Below are 7,536 nucleotides of genomic sequence, written 5' to 3'. Positions count from 1 at the left end.
TGAGCCATGGCCGCTGAGCCTGCGCGTCCGGAGCCTGTGCTCCGCAACGGGAGAGGCCACAACAGGGAGAGGCCCACATACCGCAAAAAAAAAAAGATTGTGACCTCGCTATACCCTGGATCTTCGTGTATATCATCTACAGATAAAATGTACTGAGCACCTCAATCTCTGGTTGCATCAGGAAAATTACTCCAATGGGAATTCACACTGGAGTTTACTTTGGTTACTCTTAAAAACAAATATTCGCAACATTATTGTAATTCAAGAGCAGGTCATCCTCTGGATACAACTAGTAGAGTTAGTTTCACACAATGGACCATTGTTCACAGGCATCTCTGGCAACATATGCCTCCAGTAGCTACTGGCTAAAACTAGAGCTGTTGGTTCTCAGGCCTAGAATAATAATCTACAGCTGCATGGAGCCTTAGTTTTGAAAGCTCTTTCACACCGACCAAGGTAGAGATACCGTGAAAGGTTAGAACACTTGGCAAGCTGTGTCAGTGGTTTAGTAATGTTGCACTTATTCACCTGTAATGGGGTGGGGGGGGGGGAGCAAGCACTAATTTAGAAACACACTTGTAAAACCCACACAATCAACAAATATATTTTTGTTAAATATTTACTATATACCTATTACATACCAGGTACTATGCTAAATATCAGGGATAAAATTTTAATCATAGACACCATTGTTTTCATCATTATTACCCATACCTATTAAAAATGAATCATGCAGGGCTTCCCTGGTGGCGCAGTGGTTGCGAGTCCGCCTGCAGATGCAGGGGACGCGGGTTCGTGCCCCGGTCCGGGAGGATCCCACATGCCACGGAGCAGCTGGGCCCGTGAGCCATGGCCGCTGAGCCTGCGCGTCCAGAGCCTGTGCTCCGCAACGGGAGAGGCCACAGCAGTGAGAGGCCCGCGTGCCGAAAAAAAAAAAAAAAAAAAAAAAGAATCATGCAGAATCCCAATGCCTTCCTGGAGTCTTGACTTGCACATTTAATTCAAGAATTGCCAACCTAATTAAGGACCCGCCATGCCTTGAACGATTGAAATAGGATTCTCTTAACTATGCCCCTGATAGAAGGCACTGTAAACTTTTTTTTTTAATTTTTTTTAATTTATTTTTGGCTGTGTTGGGTCTTTGTTGCTGCACGCGGGCTTTCTCTAGTTGCGGCGAGCGGGGGCTACTCTGTTGTGGTGCGCGGGCTGCTCATTGTGCTGGCTTCTCTTGTTGTGGAGCACAGGTTCTGGGCGCGCGGGCTTCAGTAGTGGTAGCTTGCAGGCTCAGTAGTTGTGGCGCACGGGCTAAGTTGCTCCGAGGCATGTGGGATCTTCCAGGACCAGGGTTCGAACCCGTGTCCCCTGCACTGGCAGGCGGATTCTTAACCACTGCGCCACCAGGGAAGCCCAGGCACTGTAAACTCTTGAATGTGAAGAAACTGTGATCAGTGGTTGCCTCTGGGGAGGAGAACTAGATTGGGACACAGGGGTGAGAGGCAGGGTTTTCATTGTAGAGGCATATCTGGGAGATACCACGGTTCAGTTCCAGATAAAGCAAATATTGCAATAAAGTCACACAAATTTTTTGGTTTTCCAGTGCATATAAAAGTTATGTTTACACTGTTCTGTAGTCTATTAAGTGTGCAATAGCATTATGTCTAAAAAACAAAGTACATACCTTAATGTTAAAATATTGTTAAAAAATGCTAGCTATCATCCTAACCTTTAGCAAGTCATAGTAGTAACATCAAAGATCATTGATCACAAATCACCATCATAATAAATATAATAATAATGAAAAAACGAGCAAATGCTGTTGGAGACATGGCACGGAGGTAGGAGATAGATGGGCTCTAGGCTAGACATTTACAACTGGCATCCTGTTCACACTTCCTGGGGTGAGAAGATGATGGGCTCCAGGCCGGACATTCATTACCAACCCCCTGTTTACATTTCCTGAAGCAAGAGACAAACAGGCTCCAGGACTTCATATTTATCACCGGACTCCTGTCTATATTTCGAGATCTGCACCTCGATGTAAAAACCAGCAACAGAAATAGAGTAAATAACCGGACATTGGACATTTTTATGGCAGGAACAGAGTGGAACAAAACCCTGTTAAAAGATCAAGAGGTCATACATCTCCCATCCTTGGGGCAAGGGAAACATTGCACATGCACAGAAAGGCTCCTTGGGGCTCAAAAAGGAGGGGGCACCACCCCATAATATGTGATGCTAAGGCCGTCCCATAGGGCCTCTGGGCTGTAATCTAGCTTGGAAAAAGTTGCGCGTGCGTGTTGGGGAGGGTCTTAGGGCAGGGCAGGTGGAAAAAGAAACCAGATAATTGGCCAAAGGTAAACAAAGACCTGGAAGAACTGCCCTATATAAATGACTTAACCGCCTCTTTATCGTGTTCCTCCTCACTGGGGGAGGCGCCCACACCCTTTCTCTCCCGGTGTGTATCTCTGCCTTGCTTCTACCTCAACTAAACAAATGTTTCTGTCTGCTCTCCCACTTGTTGTGCTATGTCTCCAATAATAAACTTTGTACCTGTTTTTACAGTTTTTGCTTCCATGAGAAATGCATTTTTCACTGGGGGCAAGAGCCGGGAGTGTGGTGGCTAGGATTCCTAGTTTTCATCCAGGCTGCCCAGGTTCAATTCCTGGGCAGGGAATTAAGATCTCGCTTCATGGCACCACTCACTAATGCCTCTCCGAAATCAGTACCAGTAGACTTGCTCCAGGCAGGATTGCCACAAACCTTAAATTTGTTGAAAAAAAAAAAAAAAAAAGCAGTCTCTGCTAAGTGCAAACGGAGGTATGCCTGTACAGTGTACATTTGTGTACTGTTTGACTTTCATCGTGGGTATTTGCCTGTTCTCTGGTCTCCAGGAAGCGAGAAGGCGCAGCTGCAGACCCTCAGGCACCCGCGAGGGTGGCGCCCCAGCTCTGGCAGCCCGCACAGCGGCTATGCGGGGCGGGGGTGGGTGAGTGGGGACCCGGGGAGGGGCTCCCGGCTCTCCCCGGTGCCCAGGGGGCCTGCTCCAGGTTGCTGGGAAGCAGCTCCGGGTTGCAGAGCTGGAACGTGCCCTTCCACCTCCGGCAAACTTTCGGCCGCCGCAACGGAAGCAGGAACTCGTGAATCACAAACCCAGGGCTGGGCGGGAGCTGCGGAGCCTCCCGGGCGTCCTCCCCGAGCCCCTCGCGGATCCGCCGCTGCTTCCCCGAGAGCCCCGGGCTGCCCTGCACCGGGAGGGCAGCAGGGCCCGGTCCTCCGGTCTCCAGGTAAAAGCTCTCCATCCTCTCCCCTCCAGCCCCCGCGGGCAGTTATCGCCACCTGCGGGGGCAGCGGCGCCCGGCGCCCTCTCCCGGGGCGAGCGTCCTCCGCCCCTCCGGGAGCTCGGAGAACTGGCGGAGCCGGATGCTGGTGGCCCCCGTATCCGGAGAGGGTCTTTAGGCAAGCCAGCAGCAGGGTCGGAAGAATGGCTGAGTGAGCCACGTACCTTTCCTAAAAGAAAGGGCAGATTTCCCATTTTGTCTTGTATGATTTGTATCCTGTATTTATCGAACCCGCTAATTGTCTAATACTCTGTAGAGTGTGTGTTTATACACAGTTATAAACACCTCGATAAATTAAGTCAGATTATGCTGTGAGAAAAATGATTTCCAATATTTGACTGATTGCAGGTACGATCCGGTAACTCTAAGTCAGCAGGCATGAAAGCTCAGGTGCTTCTTCTCCTTCCCACCTGTATCCTTTTCCCACTCTATTTCAACAGGATTCAACTTCACTTTGAACCTTTTATTTTTAAATTGTAAGCTTGTTTTGATCTTTTTATTGTGGTAAAATAGACATACGGTAACAAAATGCATTATTTTGATCATTTTAAGTGTACCATTTAGTGGCATTAAGTACGTTCACATTATTGGGTAACCGTCACTACTGTCCATTTTCAGGACATTTTTGGCATCCCCGATAGGAAAACTCTGTACCCATCAAGCAGTAACTCCCCATTCCCTCCTCCACCAACCTCTAGTAACTTCAATTCTACTTTTTATCTCTGTGAATTTGCCTATTCTAGATACTTTATGTAAGTGCAATCATACGATATTTGTTCTCTTGTATCCAGTTTATTTCACTTAGCATAATGATTTCAAGATTGTAGCCTGTATGAGAATTTCATTCCCTTTTGTACCTGAATAATATTCCATTTTATGTATTTGCCACGTTTTAAAAATCTATTCATCTTTGGACCTTTAAGGCCTAAATAATAATGTATTAGAAGAATTAATTTACCTAATAATTGTTTGGTATCATTAATGAGATAAGCTCTTCAATATTGCTTGTGATCCAGGAGCAATGAAGATGCTGGTACTGAAAGCACAGCTCCTCCCCTGCATCCCCTGGCACAGTTCAGGTTTCTTTGCAGCAGCTTGAGGAGGGACTCTTAGAATCCATTCCAAGTGAAGTGTTGGCCTGGTTTTTCTTTTTTTGTTCCTGTTTTTGTTTTCTCCAGTGACTTGCAAAGTGAGGCAGCATAAAAAGTAACTTGTGCCAGGATTCTTTTTTTTTTTTTTTTTTTTTTTGTGGTACGCAGGCCTCTCACTGCTGTGGCCTCTCCCGTTGTGGAGCACAGGCTCCGGACGCGCAGGCTCAGCGGCCACGGCTCACGGGCCCAGCCGCTCCGCGGCATGTGGGATCTTCCCGGACCGGGGCACGAACCCGCGTCCCCTGCGTCGGCAGGCAGACTCTCAGCCACTGCGCCACCAGGGAAGCCCTAGTGCCAGGATTCTTAACCTGGGGATTCCATGAACAGTATTCATAAAGTCTGTGAACTTGGGTGGAAAAGTTTATTTTGCTAACCTCTAAATGTAGTGTAGTATTTCCTTTAAGAGGCATGTAGGCAAAAGCCGCAGTAGTATTAGTGGTAGGGTAGCTCTGATTTGCCACCGGTAGAAATCATAGATATTTCCATGTCATGTTACTTACTGTATATATCTCAAAATCATTACATTCAACACTACTTCAAAATTATGGCAATGATTAGACCTACCATCTGTTATTTATCACACAGTTGTTTTTATTTTAACTGAAAATGGAGGTAATGGGATCTAGCTTATAGGATTCTTGTAAGGATTAAATGATATAATATACGTAAAGTGCTTAGCATAGAGAACCATAAATGTTATTTTCATTTTACTGTTTTAGAAAGTTGGACATAACAGTTAGCAAGGAAGGTATTAGACTTGTGCTGTATTACCATATACTGTTTTTTTTAAAAATTGTTTAGATTTTTTTTTTTTTTTACTGACCAAAGTCTACCTATTTATATTAGAATGCACTCTTATGTCTACAGCTCTATAGGTTTTGACAAATGTAATGACATATACATCATTATAGTATCATATAGAGTAGTTTCACTGTCCTAAAAATCCCCTGTGCTCCACCCTTCCCTTTCCTCCAGACAACCACTGATGTTTTACTGTCGATGTTGTTTTGCCTTTTCCAGAATGTCATAGAGTTGGAATCATACCTTTCACACTGGCTTCTTTCACTTAGCGATATGCAATTAAGGTTACTCTTTTTGTGGCTTGATAGCTCATTTCTTTTTACTGCTGAAAAATATTCTATTGTGTGGATATACCAGTTTGTTTATCCCTTCACCTATCGAGGGACATCTTAGCTGCTTCCAGTTTTTTGGCAATTATGAATAAAGTGCTATAAATATTTGTATGCAGGTTTTTGTCAGGATTTAGTATTGTCAGTTTTTTGGATTTTAGCCATTCTGATAGGTGTGTAGTGGCATCTCGTTGTTTTAATTTGCAATCTCCTAATGACAAGGATATTGAGCACCTTTTCATATGCTTCTTTGGTGAGGTGTCTGTTCAGGTCTTTTGCTCACTTTAAATTGGGTTGTTTGTTTTCTTTTTGGTAAGTTTTAAGAGTTCTTTGTATATTTTAGCTACCAGTTATTTAACAAATATGTGTTTTGCAAATACCTTCTCCCAGTCTGTGGCTTAGTTTTTCATTCTCTTAACAGTGTCTTGCACAGAGCAGAAGTTTTTAATTTTAATGGAATCCAACCTATCAATTTTTTCTTTCATGGATTGTGCTTTTGGTGTTGTTATCTAGAAACTCACCTAATCTAAGGTCACAGAGACTTTATTCTATGTTACATAGGAGTTTTATAGTTTTGCATTTTACATTTAGGTCTATGATCCATTATGAGTTAATTTTTGTGAAAGATGTAAGGTCAGTGTCTAGATTTTTTTTGCATGGGGATGTCCAATTGTCCACCATTTTTTAGAAGACTATCCTTTCTCCATTGAATTGCCATTGCTCCTTTGTCAAAGATAAGTTGGCTGTATTTGTGTGGGTCTATTTCTGGGCTTCTTATTCTGTTCCATTGATCTATTTGTCTGTTCTTTTGCCAGTACTACATTGTCTTGATTAGCAGTGCTTTCTGGTAAGTATTGAAGTCAGGTAGTGTCGGTCCTCCAGCTTTGTTCTTCTTCAGTATTGTGTTGACTATTCTGGGCCTTTATGCATTTCCATGTAAACTTTAAAATTGGTTTGTTGAGGTCTATAAAATAACTTGCTGAGATTTTGATTGGAATTGCATTGAATCTGTAGATCAAGTTGGGAAGAACTGACATCTTAGAAATACTGGGTAGTCCTATTGAGGAACATGGAATATTTCTCCATTTATTTAGATCTTCTTTGATATCTTTCATCAGAGTCTTATAGGCACATTTTAAAAACGTTTCAGTAATTATATTTCAATACAGCTATCTTCCTTTGTAATCCTATATATTTCATTTTATACATTTAACATGTGTTTTATACATTTTAAAACATGTCAGAAGAGAGCCTAAGCATCACCAGAGTACCAAAGGGTTCATAACCAAAAAAAAAAAAAATTAAAGAAGCGGTAATTCTGATTGATCTAGGCTATCATTTAGTGAACGATTTGTATTCTGGAAATGAGGATATTTTCTGGTATAGCCTTGCCAGTTTCACATTTTTTTTTCTGGAAGAACCAGCTCACCAATGGACTTAGCATTATATGTATTATGACTTTTGTGTTTTTAGGGATGTCAGAAAGAACACTTGCCCCTACAGTTTCCTTCAACTGAGCCAGAATATTCCCCCTGTTGATGGGCTAATTCCTAGAAGGACAATGTATGTAATATTCTTAGCGCGTTGCCTACCACTCAGTAGGTGATTTAAAAATGCTAATTGTTATTACTGAGAAAGAAAATATGTCCAAAGCGATGATCACTTCTTCATCAATGACCACAGATTTTGTGTCCTTTCCCCTCCTGCTTAGGAGAGGCAAGAAGAGGAAGGATTCTAGAACTGAAAAGCAGACTACCTCTTCTTTCATAGATACTTGCCAGATTTTAAGCATTGATGGGAGAGTGTATGTGTGTGTGCTTACTAGCTTTTGCCAAGTTTTTAATGAAAGGTTGTCTCAAATCTATTAAAAGTGAAGCAGGGGCTTCCCTGGTGGCGCAGTGGTTGCGCGTCCGCCTG

General features: G+C 43.2%; 1 protein-coding gene across 2 annotated transcripts in view; it reads left to right on the top strand.

The window, feature by feature from the left end:
* Positions 1-7,536, top strand: part of MANSC1 (MANSC domain containing 1) — a 31,426-nt gene that overhangs the window by 9,284 nt on the left and 14,606 nt on the right. The window contains exon 1 of one of the 2 annotated variants that reach the window (XM_007112999.4): positions 3,026-3,284. The exons of the other annotated variant lie outside the window; for it this stretch is intronic. The gene's annotated coding sequence lies outside the window, so the exon portion shown is untranslated. Of the gene's footprint in view, positions 1-3,025; positions 3,285-7,536 lie in introns of those variants that run through there. 2 annotated transcript variants of the gene reach the window in all.

This window comes from Physeter macrocephalus, chromosome 6, assembly GCF_002837175.3.
Source record: "Physeter macrocephalus isolate SW-GA chromosome 6, ASM283717v5, whole genome shotgun sequence".
Taxonomy (NCBI): domain Eukaryota; kingdom Metazoa; phylum Chordata; class Mammalia; order Artiodactyla; family Physeteridae; genus Physeter; species Physeter macrocephalus.
The sequence above is the reverse complement of the archived record's forward strand: the minus strand, read 5'-3'. Positions and strand labels throughout refer to the sequence as shown.